This window comes from Sceloporus occidentalis, unplaced genomic scaffold (genome assembly GCF_023333645.1).
Source record: "Sceloporus occidentalis isolate IW3139 unplaced genomic scaffold, rSceOcc1.0.p SCAF_2, whole genome shotgun sequence".
Lineage (NCBI taxonomy): Eukaryota > Metazoa > Chordata > Lepidosauria > Squamata > Phrynosomatidae > Sceloporus > Sceloporus occidentalis.
Genome location: NW_028316982.1, coordinates 265,801,453 through 265,816,652, shown reverse-complemented (window position 1 = coordinate 265,816,652; position 15,200 = coordinate 265,801,453).

Below are 15,200 nucleotides of genomic sequence, written 5' to 3'. Positions count from 1 at the left end.
ATTTTTAAAATTCATTCTTGAAACAAATGCCAAGAATACCAAGGGGCTAGAAATGGAATTCAATGTTTTTTTCATATCCCATTCATCAGAGCTGGGGACTTGTATCATTCAAAGTAAAGAGAACTCGGGTCAATGGCTGTTTCCTGATGACCAAATTGCACTGAAGGGCAGCAGTTATAGATCCCTTCCACACCCCATTATAGCACCATGATTCCATTTGAACTGCCATGGTTGCATCTTATAGGATCTGGGGTTTGTAGTTTGGGAAGGCACTAGAGCTCTTTGGTTTAAAATTCTGAACATCCATCTTTAAACTGCAAATCCTATGATTCCATAGGATGGAATTATGGCAGTTGAAATAGAATCATAGCATTATAACCGTGTCATGTGAAATTACCCTTTAACAAAACTGAAATAGAACAGCTGTCATTCTCTTCAGTAGCTATGAGATTGATAAACCAGATTTACAACCTTGTAACTTTTGGGAGTCATGACTGCAATTGTTAAGAACTGAACATGCCCTCCCCAAACCTTCCTTTTCAGCAAGGCAGTTCCCCCAACTGAAGGGTTTCTGAGCTGCTGCAGACTGCATCACTGGCACACAATGTTTGCAGTGGTTTTCTAGTCGTGGGGCACAGTGACAGAAGCAGTTGTGGTAGGGCCCCATGAAGTCTGTCCAGCTGCCTGTTCTCAATGTGCCCCACGACTCCAGATTAAAACATCTTTCCAGATTAGAACATCTTTCCGCCTCCCCCCCCCCCACTTTTTGTGGTACTCTTATTGATATCTTTTTCTATTTTAATTCTGATTGTATATTAATGGTTTTATACTCTTTCTAGGATTAATTTCTTTTTGGTGTTAACTGCTTTTAAGATTGGGACGAGGAATGGGATTTTGCATTTTTAAGCATCTTTCTTTTAACTGTATTTTGCTATTTTTACTGTTGTAATCCACTTGGATTCCTTGAGATTAAACGGAATATAAATATATTATTATTATTATTATTATTATTATTATTATTATTGACTCTGAGAGCACTGCAGATGTGCCTTCCCAGTTCCCAATCTGTACACTTTTTTCCTGGTACTGTAAATGGCATCTTCTGCACACAAAAATATACTTCCTATGCACTATGAAAAGAAACCTTCCTATGAAAAGAAAACCCAATAATTTGTATTGCAAATAATGGGCTTTGTGCACAAAACTTGTTTTCTGTGCAGAAAATATGTTTCTTGTGCAAAAAACAAACAAAAAACCCATATATAGAGAGAGGGGAGGTGCAGGATAAGTGCCAAACTACACAGATTCTCATCCATCTAACATCCGCCTCATTAGGACTTTCCAACCCTTAAGAAATTCTCTTTTGAACCATTTCTGAACACTTTTTGAATATTCCTTCCATCTCTGGAGCCGTACAATAATATCAACAGCAGGTGTCCTGGAGCATTGTGGGAAATCAAGTATGAATGGTCACAGCCACCTTCTGTTGCCACCAGTTAATTCTGGAAGGTCTCCAAAGTGAGAAGGGGTCTGTGGAGGGCAAATCCCTCTCACCAAACCTCTCCCACCACATTGGAAACAGCCCTGTCTTCCACCATCTGTTGCATTGAAATTGGAACAGAATCTGGTGGATTTTGCTTTGAAGCAGCAGGCAGCAAATTGCTTCCCAGATTAAAAACAGAAATAAAATAAATTTGCTAAGAGTGAAGCATATTTTTTGTTCTTCTGCTGCTTTGAAAGTGCAGGGGTGTGGACAATCTCAGCATGATTCAAGAGATACAATGCTGCAGGAAAATTCAGTCTTGGGTCTCTAATCAGTCTCTCATATAATGCAATCTCTTTCTGTTAGATTTGGGGTATGTGTGCTTTCCCCTCTGAAAAAAAAGTTGTCAATACATACTTTACTGTTGCAAGGTGTGGCTACTGAGGAGGCCATTTAAAGCAAAATGCTTTTTGTATGGGCAAAAATGGAAATCTTCTCAAATACCAACAGAGGAGGAATGGTTGGAAAACGTGTTGGACATGAAAGACTTAGATTTACTGTCAAGGAAATTAAAAGATGAGGATGGCATAAAGACACAAGAGTGGAATTTAATAACCAAATATTGGAGAAGAGTAAAGAAAAAATAACAAAGAAAAATAGATGAAATTGAATTAAAGAGAAATAATAAAATTAAAAATTAAATGACTATAGGTATATGTGCAAACATTGGGGGGTGTGTGTGTGTATAAAACCACCTCTCTCTCTCTCTCTCTCTCTCTCTATATATATATATATATATATATATATGTGTGTGTGTGTGTGTGTGGTTGTACAGATAGGTGTGTGTGTGTGTGTAGGTGTATCTATTACTACATAGCTATCTATTATTAAAATTGTATGTGCAGAATGTTAGAAAGGAATGAATAAGGGGAAGAGAAATACTTAAGGAGGTAATGAATTAGGAGAAAAAAAGGTTAAGTGTCAAGATGTATTTGAGCTTTAGAGATAAATTAGAAAGCTAAAAAGAAATACTCAGGAAAAGGTAAGGGAAATAAGGAGACTTATCAAATTATGTTGAAGCTGGACAAAAACGAATCCATGTAAGATAGGAAAAACAGGAATTATCAGTTGAGAAAGATATATAGGAAGTTTATGTAAGTTTATTTGTTTAAATGTTTGTGTTTTGTGCTTTAGGTTTCATGTTGTATATTTATGTCAGATGCCCTAGAGGAGATAGACATAGGATATGGAAGGTAGAGTTTATGTTTTGTATGTGAAATATGTCAAGTTAAGTGTTTTGGTGTATATTATATTTTGTATGAGATGTTAATTAAATAAATAAATATATTTTAAAAAAGCAAAATGTCACATTGTAATTTTGTGGGTCTTTGGTATTTGCTGGGGTTTGGTTCCAGGCCCCGCTGTGGAAACCAGTATCTGTGGATACTCATGTCCTATTGATGATGATAATAATAATAATAATAATAATAATAATAAATTTTATTTCTTTCTCACCTCTCCTCGAGGCTCAAGGTGGAGTACAGCATCTTAAAAAACAAAACTTAATTATATACAATAGCACAGTAAAATGGTGTACCTTGTTGCATGTCCCTTATTTGTTGTGTGCCTTCAAGTTGTTTCCACGTTATGGTGACTCTTAGGCATGGGGTTTTCTTGGCAAGATTTGTTCAGAGGAGGTTTGCCTTCTCCTGAGGCTGAGAGCATGTGACTTGCTCAAGATAATCCGGTGGGTTTCATGACCAAGTAGGGAATCAAACCCTGGTCTCTAGAGTCATGGAATCATAGAAAATATCCAACACTCAAACCACACCACCATGCTGGCTCTGTCACTACATAATGGACACATTCAGCTCATGGTCGCACGCGTTTTACAAATGCAATAATTTCACATACGCCTGCTTCCTATTGTCAGACTAGACTGGAGTAGAATCTTTGAATCAATTGGTTTTACTTATGTGTTGATTGTCTGCTCATCAACCAGCTTAATGGATCTACTCCATTTAGGACTAATCACAAGATTCCAGCAATGCAGTTGCACATTCTTGGATGATGGCTAGCTATTCATCAAAACCTCCAATGTACTATTTGCTTCAGATAGCCATTTCACAGTGGGACAATATGCAAGCATGTTGGCCAAAGAATTATAGAGCTGTAGAGTCAGAAAGGTCCTCATGGGCCAGGGAGTCCAACCCTTTTCTCATGCAGGATCTCTAAATCATCCCTAACAGGTAGATGTCCAACCTCTTTTTCAAGATGTCCAGAGAAGGTCAGTCCACAGGTAGTTTCACAATGTTGGTAATCAGCAGCGGGGTTGTATAACACGAGTGTCCATTTACATTATGTAAGCAGAGACTCATAATGATAATCCCAGGAAAAGCTGAAGGCAGTAGGGAAAGAGAAAGTGGCTCAATAAAGGAAGTAAGTGCCTGAATTTGCAAGACCTGAGGAGGACGATTGATGAGAGGGTCTCTTCATGGTCTCTCATTGACAGAGTTGTTGTGATGACTTGATGATACAAGAACAAGAGCAGGAAAGATGTAAAATCTTGGTCCAAAACACACTACAGAAATAATCCAGTTTGAGATCGCTTTAACTGTCCTGCTTCAGTGCTAGGGAATCTTAGGAATTGTAGTTTGTTGTGGCACCAAAGCTCTCTGACAGAGAAGGCTAAATGTCTCACAAAACCTCAGTCCCCAGAATTCCCTAGCATTCAGCCGGAGCAGATAAGACAGTCTAAAACTGCATTATTTCTACAGTGTGTTTTGGACTTTTGAGCACAGAGTCTCAAGCTTTGACCTAATGAGTTCAGGAATTGAATGTAAAAAGCATATTTTGTATTACCTAGGAAGGTTTGGTGATCTTATAACAGAACATGCATTGAAATAAACTGGATGCAGACTATCTAAAAGAACATATCTCTCTATATCAGACAGGCTGAGATTTAAGATCTTGTGGGAGGGTGTCCTCTTGGTCCCACCACCATCACAGTCATGTTTTGTGTCAATGTGCAAGAGAGCCTTCTGGGTTGTTGCTCCCAGGTTATGGATCTTACTTCCCCAGGAAACCTCTTATCCTGGCAGACATTTGATTGATTTTAATCACATGGCAGAATAGTGTTGAAAGTGGTGTGCCACTTTTTAATATCTTGTATGGTTTTAATTATATTTATTATTATACTTTATATAGCACTGTAGATTTGAAATTATTTAAATGATGTTTAACTACCAATCACACACAACTCTGTGCTGGATAGTGACTTTTGTCCTTACAACAGGCTTGTGAGGGCTATCACAGGGATAGGGACAAAGACCCTCTCCTTATTAAGTGAAGTGCTTCAATCTCTATTTTCCAAGTATTATTCTTTGAAATGTCTTTCCTACTGTGCAAATAGAGCTCAGTAGAGTTCCAGCATCTCACAAGGGGCTCAAATGGCGCATCAGATATAACACAATAAAAAGAGGGGGGAATATGGGCTACCTGATTCAGTGTTTAAGATTCTGCTAATAACATTATTTAACTGCAAACTGATAAACTGGTACAATATCTAGGATACATTGGTACGCATGTTTGTGAGGAATGACATTATTTATTTATTTATTGCATTTATACCCAGCCTTTCTCCTGAGATGGGAATCAAGGCACCTTACAATATATATTTACAATATATATATATATATATATATATATATATAATATTTTTATTTATTTATTTTTATTTAGGTATTTATATCCCGCCCTTCAGCCCTAATGGCTAACAGGGCGGCTTACATTTATTATTATTTTTAACCAGACAGTTCCCTGCCCTCAGGCTTACAATCTAAGAAGACACGACACAAAAGGAGAAGGGAATGGTTGTGGGGAAGGGGATGAGATCCTGGAGTTCATCTCTCCCTCTGAGGCCTGGACCAAGGCAGATGGACAGATGGAGGGTTCTGTTTCTTAAGGATAGGCCTGGTGGAGCTCACCTGCCTCTCTCTCCCAGATGGTGGCTGAAGGGAGGGCTGGTCCTCTTCGAGGAGATATATATATATATATATATATATATATATATATATTTAAGCTAAATTATCTGTTTACAAAAGTTTTTTAAAAAGAACTACCCCCCAATTAAAACAGTTAAAACACATTTTAAAAACATGGGCCTCTCATTCCATTTTTAAATAACTTTTATAATATAATATTTGAGCCAGTTTCTATTTTAAATTATTATAAGCTGCCTTGGGTCCCTTGACAGGAGAAGACATAAATTGAATGTATGTATTTATGTATGAATAAACAAATAAACAAACAAACTTTGTTTCTTTTGGTATTATTTCTTCCACCCAGTTCAGTATTGTGGCACCAGGGCTCCCTAACAAATAAATGTCTCACACAACTACAGTTCCTAGAATTCCATGTCACTGAGTCATGACAGTTAAAGTGGTGCCAAATTGGATTATTTCTGCATTGCAGATGCAACCCAAGAAAATGTTCTGGCATAGCATCATTTCTGCAGTCATGAGAGAAGTCAAAACTAAAATATGTTACAATGGGGGAGAAGTTCCACAGTGGGAAAGGGTTCTACATGTATTGAATACATATGTTGAGATTCTACTCTAGACGTCCAAGCAAGTATTCATCTTGTATGGATGTGGCCTATGGTTGTGTGCATCCAGGTACAAAGTGCATGGAATATGATAGCAGTTGGAAACTACTAAGTTAAAGAGGTGTGGGAAGCAACCCATATCCAGGTTGAACCCACAGTTTCAATCCTTGGACTCCTATCAGTCACCTTTCCCTGTTATGCTCAAGCTATCTCCCTGGAGTTGGTATTTGGGCTTGAAAGGGTCACAGACTTTACAGAGCCACACACACTTCTGAAACTGCCAATAATCCTTTGCCTGTAGATATTAAGTTCCTAGATGGTACAAACCAGGCCAGCCAAGTTGCAAGGCACCAGGGGAGATTAAAGTGCATGGTCTTAAATATCAGGGCCAAAAGCTTATAATGAGCCCTAGCCTAACTGAACTGAACAAATATTGTCAAGAAAACCTGTGATAGGTTTGCATTAGGTTCAACCATAAGTTGAAAGTGACTTGAAGGTACACAAGAAGAAGAAGAAGAACAAAAGGAATTATTTTACAGGAAGTAAACATATCAAGTACAGCTAAAATGACATGGAAATAGATGTTAGGGCATGGAAAGACGCACTGTGTCCACCACAACCACCTACAGAGTTGAACCCATCGACAGGACACCAGGGAGAAGGAATCTGAAGAGATGTCTGCAAAGGTATTCAGGCCAAGAAGGAAAATATTCCTTCACCACTGCAAACGGCCTTAAGCTCCCAGCTTGAGAAATAACGACAAGAGCACTTCAAGCCTTCACTCTACACAAGGGCTTTAATAAATAAGTTACTTTGACAACCAAACAACCATAAGAACAAAAACAGAGAGGCAGTTACTCTAACACCAACTGTCATAACTGACACTCTCTCTCAGAAGGACTGACAGCATCAACATTCCATAATACAAATGTCAACTGTCAACTGCCACTGGAACTGTAATAAGTTCTGCTACAGCTCTATCTTGTGGTCACATAAATCAATAGATCCTTGAATAGAGTAATCCTGAAATACTGCTAGAAGCCAAGATGATCCAAACTGAGGCCATCATACTTTGTCCACATCATGAGATGGCATGACTCACTAGAAAAGGCAATAATGCTAGGAAAGGTGGAAGGCACTAGAAAGAGAGGAGGACCACATGCCAGATTGATAGACTCCATCAGGGCAGTCATGGGCCTGAACCCGCAGGACCTGAGCAGAGCAGTAGAAGACTTGGAGATGTCTCACCCACAGGGTTGCCATGAGCCAAGGTTGACTTGAGGACAGTTAACAACAACAAAGTAAACATCTGGCCTTAGACTGATTCCAGACAGAGTACAAAATAACACTTCAGTTTCAATCAAAGCAACACTTCCCACCCAAACTCCTTCCACATGCTCAGCTCCCCAAATACTATTCAGATCTAATCAATTCCTTTCTTCCTGTCTGCCACAATCCTCTTTCTAACTGGCCCTATCTAACTCTTTTATTTATTTTTATTTATTTTTATTTAGGTATTTATATCTTTAACAGACCAGTTTCCATGTAGCTTTCCTGTAGCATTCCAGCTTTCCTGTAGCCCACCCTTTACAGTAATTCATGAGCAGAGGCTGGCTGATTCTACCCAGGCTTATCCCAACTTCTTCATAAGGTACTAGTTTGAAGGGTCAGTGAGCTATCAGGCTGAGCCATTTGTCCCAAATACGTTGACCACCTTGGATAGTTCCTTGAAAGATTAGGCTAAAGCCTGGAATAGATTCACTACCCAATTGATCTGAAAGCCTCTGGCTGATGTCATTTTAGTGCTTCCTCAATCCACACCCACTCAAGGGCACAACTAGTGGCCATTTAATTGTTTCACGGTTAACTCACTTCTATTGTTGTGTGCCTTTAGGTCATTTCTAATTTATGGTGACTCTAAGACAAAGCTGTCCTGGGGTTTTCTTGGCAAGATTTGTTTAGAGAAGGTTTGCCATTTGCTTCCCCTGAGCATGGGACTTGCCCAAGGGTTTCATGGCCAAGTGAGGAATCGAATCCTTATCTCCAGAGGTGTGGTCCAATGCGGCAGGTAACCAGTAGTAGCTAGGTAAAGTAGCTTCTATTGCTTTCTGTTAAACACACACACACACACACATACCTATAGGGAATGGTTGTTTGTGTGTGTGTGTGTGTGAATGGCAGAATGGGAATGGCAGAAATGGAAAAAATGAGCCAACTCAATTAAAGAGAATGCTATAGATTTTTTAAAAAGGCATTTGGAGGCCCTTTACAGATCATATGAAAAGCTATCAAGGAGATGTAACTATTTATGGATTCAAGAATTAGCAGGTGAGGCATGTACTTTATAATTTATATATAGAAAGGAATTTAAATTAAGCAAGGCAAGGTTGCATGATAATGGAGATTTGTTTAAAGTGAAAATTAGAAAATTGTACAAGGGATATGTATTAATGAACAGTTTATGAAGACACATTCTGAAACAAGTGGGAAGTCAGTATTTTAATCAAAAGGGGAGTATTGAGTTTAGGCATGGAAGCCAGTTTTATAAAGGGGATGGGTGAGTGGTAGGGGTTGATGTTTAAATCTGTGCTTCCATGTTTTAGGTCCATTAGGTAGAGGTGTGTGTGTGTGTGTGTAATCTTAAAATTTCAATAAATATTCAATTTATAAGACCTAGGGATTGAAACTAAAATTATTACCAGCATTCCTAGTACAAACGTTATATTCACAATGTTAGAATATCTTTAACCACATCTTTAAGTCCTTTCTAAAACCGTTCCATAATTCAGTCATCAATTGGGGACTGCATAGGTTCTCTTCATTTTGTACCAAAATGAGTTGTTTAGGAAGACAATCATTGATATAATGGTTGTCAAGGAAGTTTTTATATGGAACCTGTGCTCTATTTATGTGCATAACTTGTGTGTCACATGTGATTTGATATGGTTATAGCATGATGATTTTAATTGTTTTAAAATTTTTATTGTAAAGTTTTAAAACTATTTTAACTGTGAGCCATCTTGGATTCCTTTCCAAGAGAAAGGCGACATGTAAATTAACTACCTAATTAATTGAAAATACAATAGTAATAGCAACACATAAAGGGAGATGAATCAAGGTTTCATCTAAAATTAAAAGAAAGTATGCTTGGGGATGAACCCAAAATAGTTTCTTCACTTTGTAGAACTGCTTTTAAGTTTGGACTAAAAATCACAGTGGATTTTCCACTCTACTTACGTGAACCGGGGAGAACATTCTGAGCAATGCCCAGATTTGTATTGAAAAAAACCTGGAAATCAAATGTTTCTCCTCGTCTTTATCTCAGCAGTCTTAAGGATGGCTCCAGATAAAACCTGAAGCCATTAAATTGCTTTTGAGAATTATTTGTATGTCTGGGGGCTGCTCTGTCCTCATTTATTCTCAAGATTATGTAGATGGGAAACACATTTGGCTGGAATCCTGTTGCTGAGCCCCATCCAGATTACACCCATTCAGTCAACTTTTAAAGTGGTTTAGGCCATTTGTTGTGTTTCTGTTTCTGAAACAAAATATTAAATTTGCACTCACCACACAACTGGCAATGGGATGAAGCACATCATGCCTCAGATATCTATACATTTCAGAAACTTCATAGATTTGAAAGTGTACATGATTAAAAAGCCATATATATGATAAATGGCAAACCTTCTCTGAACAACTCTTGCCAAGAAAACCCCATGATGGGTTTGCCTTGGAAGGCACACAACAACAACAACAACAACAACAACAACAGAAATTCATATGAACAAGTTTTAGAGGAAGGAAAAATGAGTAAAGAACGAAGTATGTGCCAGGGAAAATGTACAGAAAGATGCATGGATGTGTGTGAATATGGATTTCCATGTGGGAAGGGTTTTTAAAAAAGGACTTGCAACTCAATACAAAACTGAAATGTAATGAGAATGCTAACTGGTTTCTGAGAAATACAATGCAACTGAAACTGACAGATTTTATGTCTCTTTTCAAGACTGTGATTCAGCAATCACTATAATGTCAAATTCAGCTTCTTTCCATTCCTTCCCCAAGATTGTTTTTCTAATATCTTGTCTCATGAAATCATATAAACAGCTTTGAAGCTCGTCCATGTTCATTGACCTAATAAAGGCATCACACCAATACAGTTTCTGAATATAGGCTGAGACTATACTTGCATAACATTCGTCTATACTCATGTATACAAAGGAACCTTGTACCATGTTTGAGACTAACTTAAAGGGAGAAGTAGGTAACATGAGCTTATGTAGACTTGAGGCCCTGTACACATTGGCACTTTGCACCAGTCTGGGGACAGAATTAGGGTTCTGTAGGGCTGGGAGTCTGCATGCACCAGCCCTACTATCGGTGTGCAGGCGCCATGATTGCAGGCGCCTGGCCATATGGGGCGTGCAACGATGACGTCCACAAGGCAAAGTGCTCAAACAGTGCCATGATGTACAGATGTCATCGTGGCATACGAGCGCACCAATGGCACCCCACGCATGGCACAAAAATAATGCACCAGGGGTGGGTTCTTTTTAGGCCTTACGGAGACCACCGTGTCTGTCTGCTGCAGCCTTCATTCATTGGAGAAAAGGGTGGCCTCTGGCTGCCCCTTTCTCCCAAACTGTACAGCCTCTTGAGTCTACTTCCTCAGATACTCATGAAGCCATTAAATGGTGGCTGTTAAACCACCCTTCTACTAACTGCCAGCATTGTGTCTCAAACTGTGAACCTGCCTGTTCTCCTGCTGATTATCTAATTGTGCAATGGGGAATGCACAATGGCTATTCTTGCAATTCCAATGAATCAAGTGGTACAGTGAAGGCAATGGAGAATAGTTATGCACCATCTAAGAATATGGAACTGAATATCTAGAATGCCCTTGGTTTGTCACAAATAGAATTGACCCATGGAATCAATTGATGGATAATGAGTCAACACATAAGTAATTGTTTCAGTTATTCTACTCTAGTTGGGACCAACTGTGGGAATTTGGACCATGCAAAATAGTTATATCTGAAGAAATCTGCTTATTGCAACCTGTTTTCTTCTTGGTGTTTTCTAGGCAAAAGATATTTGGAGATTTGCAATTGCCTTCTTCAGATACACTGAAATGATAGGGAAGTAAATTTTCATTTATTTCATTCTCACTTGAAAGAATGAGTAATTTCACAAGGTTTTTGCTCCTTCCTGGGCAACATTACAAGAGCTTTGCCACATATTTAAATGATTTTACATACTTCAGGACTTCTTTTGCAAAAAAAAAAAAAAAAAAAAAAAAAAGAGAGAGAAGTAGTTATGGAACAAATCTTGTTTAACTTATTTTTATTTGGTATATACAATAGGTAGACTATAAACATTAAGACGCGATATTACAGAATTTTGATTTGAGTACCTGTAAATACAATATAGTCTTCTTTTAAGTGCCATATTGTTTCACCATATATTTTAAAATTATTTTTATAACTTCCCCTTATATACTTCTCACATTCACCCTACTAACATTCCCCCCACTCCCCATTCATCTAGACCTATTCATCCCTTCTTGATATAATTCCTTTTGTTTGGCGAGAAATTAAGCTTTTGTTATTTATATTCTTATCAAACCTTTGGCTATATAGACCATCTTTTATAAACTATCCGGTCTGTGATTTAACTGATGTATAGTTGACTATACACCACTATTTTAACTAAAAACTCTTTAAAGTTGCTTTTGAATATAACAGTTAAGTTGTTTTTTCTTTTCAGTATGTATATAGCTGTTTGGTGACAGAGAAGGATGCAAGAGTGTTCATTTGTTATTATTATTTTACATACTACTAGCTTAAATTCATGATTCCATACAATATATTATGAGGTCTGGAGATTTATAGGGTTGAGACTTATTTTCTTCTTTTCATCATATTTAGCTAATTTCCTAGATTTCTCTTTACTCTGTACGTTTATTTCCAATAATCTTTACAGAAGTTTCTTAACAGAATCCAATCGTTTTCCATATCCTCCATCCATTTTCCCTTTAAATACAATGTTAATTTATCAAGTTCTATCATATCCAAGCTTTTCCGTAACCATTCATCTATTGACGGGGTCTCTTTTTCTTTCCATTGTTTTAGCATACATCAACCTTGCCGCCGTTATAAAGTAGAGAATAATTTTTAAATGTTTTCTTTCTTCTTTACCTACAATCATATTTAACAAAAAGTATTCACGTTCAAATTTTAATTGAATTTGGAGTATTTTTTGAATAAGTTTGTGGATTTTCTTCCAATATACCTTTGCTTTAGGACAGGTCCACCATACGTGATATAGGCTTCTTTGTTTCTTATTACATTTCCAACACTGACCTTCCTTCTCTTTGTTCATTTTCGCCAATTTGTTGGGAGATAGATACCATCGGTGCACCATTTTATATAGGTTATCTTTCATATCCATTGAACGTGTCAATTTAAGATCTTGTCCCCAAGCTCTTTCCCAATCTTGTAATTGTTATACCCACCAAAAGAAGAGGGAACAAAAGAAAAAAAATGCTGATTATTGTGCAAAAGGGCATTTGCTGAAATGACTTTTTTCCACCAAAAAATATTTCACAATAATCAGTTATTTTCTTGAGCATTGCCTCAATGTAGTGAGACATCATTTCTCTTCAAGAACAAATAAATTTGCAAGAATTCTCTACATTCTTATCATATACACAAAGAGATGGTTCCTGAGAATCTGTTTAATTTGTGCTCCCAACAGTATTCTGAACCAAAGTCCAATAATTAATCCATCAACTAAATTAGTTCTATTAAATCAATAAGAGTATGGTAAATCAACAATATTGTAACTTACATTGATTCAATGGGTATACTTTGTTTGGGGCTAAAATGGGACTTAGCTCCCCACATGCTGTCTTCCACAAGGAACCTATGGTGGCAGCAGTGGTATGTACAAGATGGAAGACCCACGGAGAGCAGCTTTGGATCCCCAACAAAGTAAAATGATGTTGTTGGTCTGTGATCATGGATTTTCCATAGCTTTCTTACTTAAAATCTAGGTAATGAAATGGCCTCTTCCCCCCCAGAGAGAGAGAATCAGAAGGTATTTTCAATTAAACACTGAATTTAGGATGTAATATTTGCTCTCTACAACTTAACATATAAGTACACTAGCTGGCATGGGAGAATGGTTTGAACATTAAACGACAACTCTAGAGATCAGGGTATGATTCCCCACAGGTTCATAGAAATCCTTGGCCTTGGATAAGTCACACACTCTCCGCTTCAGAAAACCCCATGATCGGTTGAACCGCCTTAGGGTCACCATAAGTAAGAAATGACTTGAAGGCACACAACATCAACACCATCATCAGCATCAGCATCAACAACATATTTCAAAATACTTATTTCTGAATTGCTGAAAAATTATATTCACAGGTATAAGGGAATTTATACATGTTCATGACACCAACAGGTTTATAGCCCTGATCTCATCAATCCATAGAAGAAGCAGAGAAAGCAGTAATCAAGGACAGGCTTATTGGAAAATATCTTCGCCTCAAGGCAAATATGGACCACATATACAGAATTACAATCTCATGGGATCAAATTCCTTTTCAGCTAAAATGGGTGAGTTGCCACCATCTGTAATTTGTTTACTATAGTGCTAGAGCCTTAAAAATAATCATGAGATGCTATTAAGAAAAACAAATAATAAAGGAACTTTTTAAATGAATTCCTTTTTGACAAGCGGTAGTATGTTTCCCAGTCAAGCGAGAGCACAGAGCATGTTCACTGATTTTAAAACTATTACCCCCAATAAAATGTAATTATAGTGATTAATTGCATAATGATGACTGTAATCACAGCCTATTCTTAGTTGATTAAGAAAGACAGAAGAAGCTTGTTAAGGGGGGGGGGGGAGGTTCCTAGGAAGAAAAGAAAAGAAAAGAAAAAGACTTGTCTATTTTTATGTTATACCGCAGTTGTAATTATTAAATCTCTGACATTCTTAAACATAAGAATTTCAAAAGTGTCACACATGCTCTTTTATATGTCCTCTAAGCCATCTGAGATACCAGTTTATTCATACATGGTTGCTCTTGTTGTGTGACTTTAAGTCATTTTGGACTTATGACAACTGGAAGGTGACCCAGTGGGTTTTCTTGGCTGAGTGGGAATTCAAACTCTTTTCTCCAGAGCTGTAGTTCAGTACTCAAACCTCTATGCCATGCTGGCTCTCTCGTTGCAACAGCTATTGCCTGGTAAATCAGGATGGAGGGAAGGGGACAGTTGTCAGACCAAGATCCCATACTTGGTTAAGCATATGTTACTATACTTACTTAGTTAAATATACAGTCAACCCTCTCCATTTGCTGCAATGATTTTTGCAGATTTTATTATTCATGGATTTGAGTAATATGTTCTCTCTAGAAACCACTAGGTTTTTCAGCATGACTCTGCCAGACGTTGACCACAGAGTCACAATGGAGGACCTAGAGATTCCTAGGGAAAACAATTCTGTAGTCATTTGTAGGTCTTCCTGCAGGATTCTATGGTCAGCCTCTGGTAGTTGTTGACTATAGAGTTGCACTTGAGGACCAAAAGCAGTGATGGTGAACCTTCCCACCCCCTGGAAGGTCTGCCCCCCCCCTCCCCAGCACCAGGTGACACCCAGTGTGGGAACGCCACTGAGTCTGGGCACTTGGTCTCTAAAAGGTTCATCATCACTGCTCTTAGTCTTCAAGTGCCACTCTTTGTCACTCCTTTTTTGGGTGGCTTCAATGCAGATTGGGACCATGGTGTGCAGTTGCCATGGCCCCAATCCACCTTCATAAGGTGCAGTTTCAAGCTACCCCTTCCACCATCTATTTCAGCTCTAAGTTAAGTAAGACCTGACCCAATTTAGCTCCCAAGATCAGATAGGATCTGATGCCTTCATGGTATTGAGTCAGTCATGGTCAATGTAGTGAAAGAAATATTATTTAAATCTTATCAGACTAGTCTTCTTGAAGCCCCAAAGCAATTTGTGATCAAATTTTCAAACCAAATTTTCAAACCAAAATAAAACCAAGAGTCAAACACTTAACCCCCCCTCCCCCCCCCCCTGCCTCTG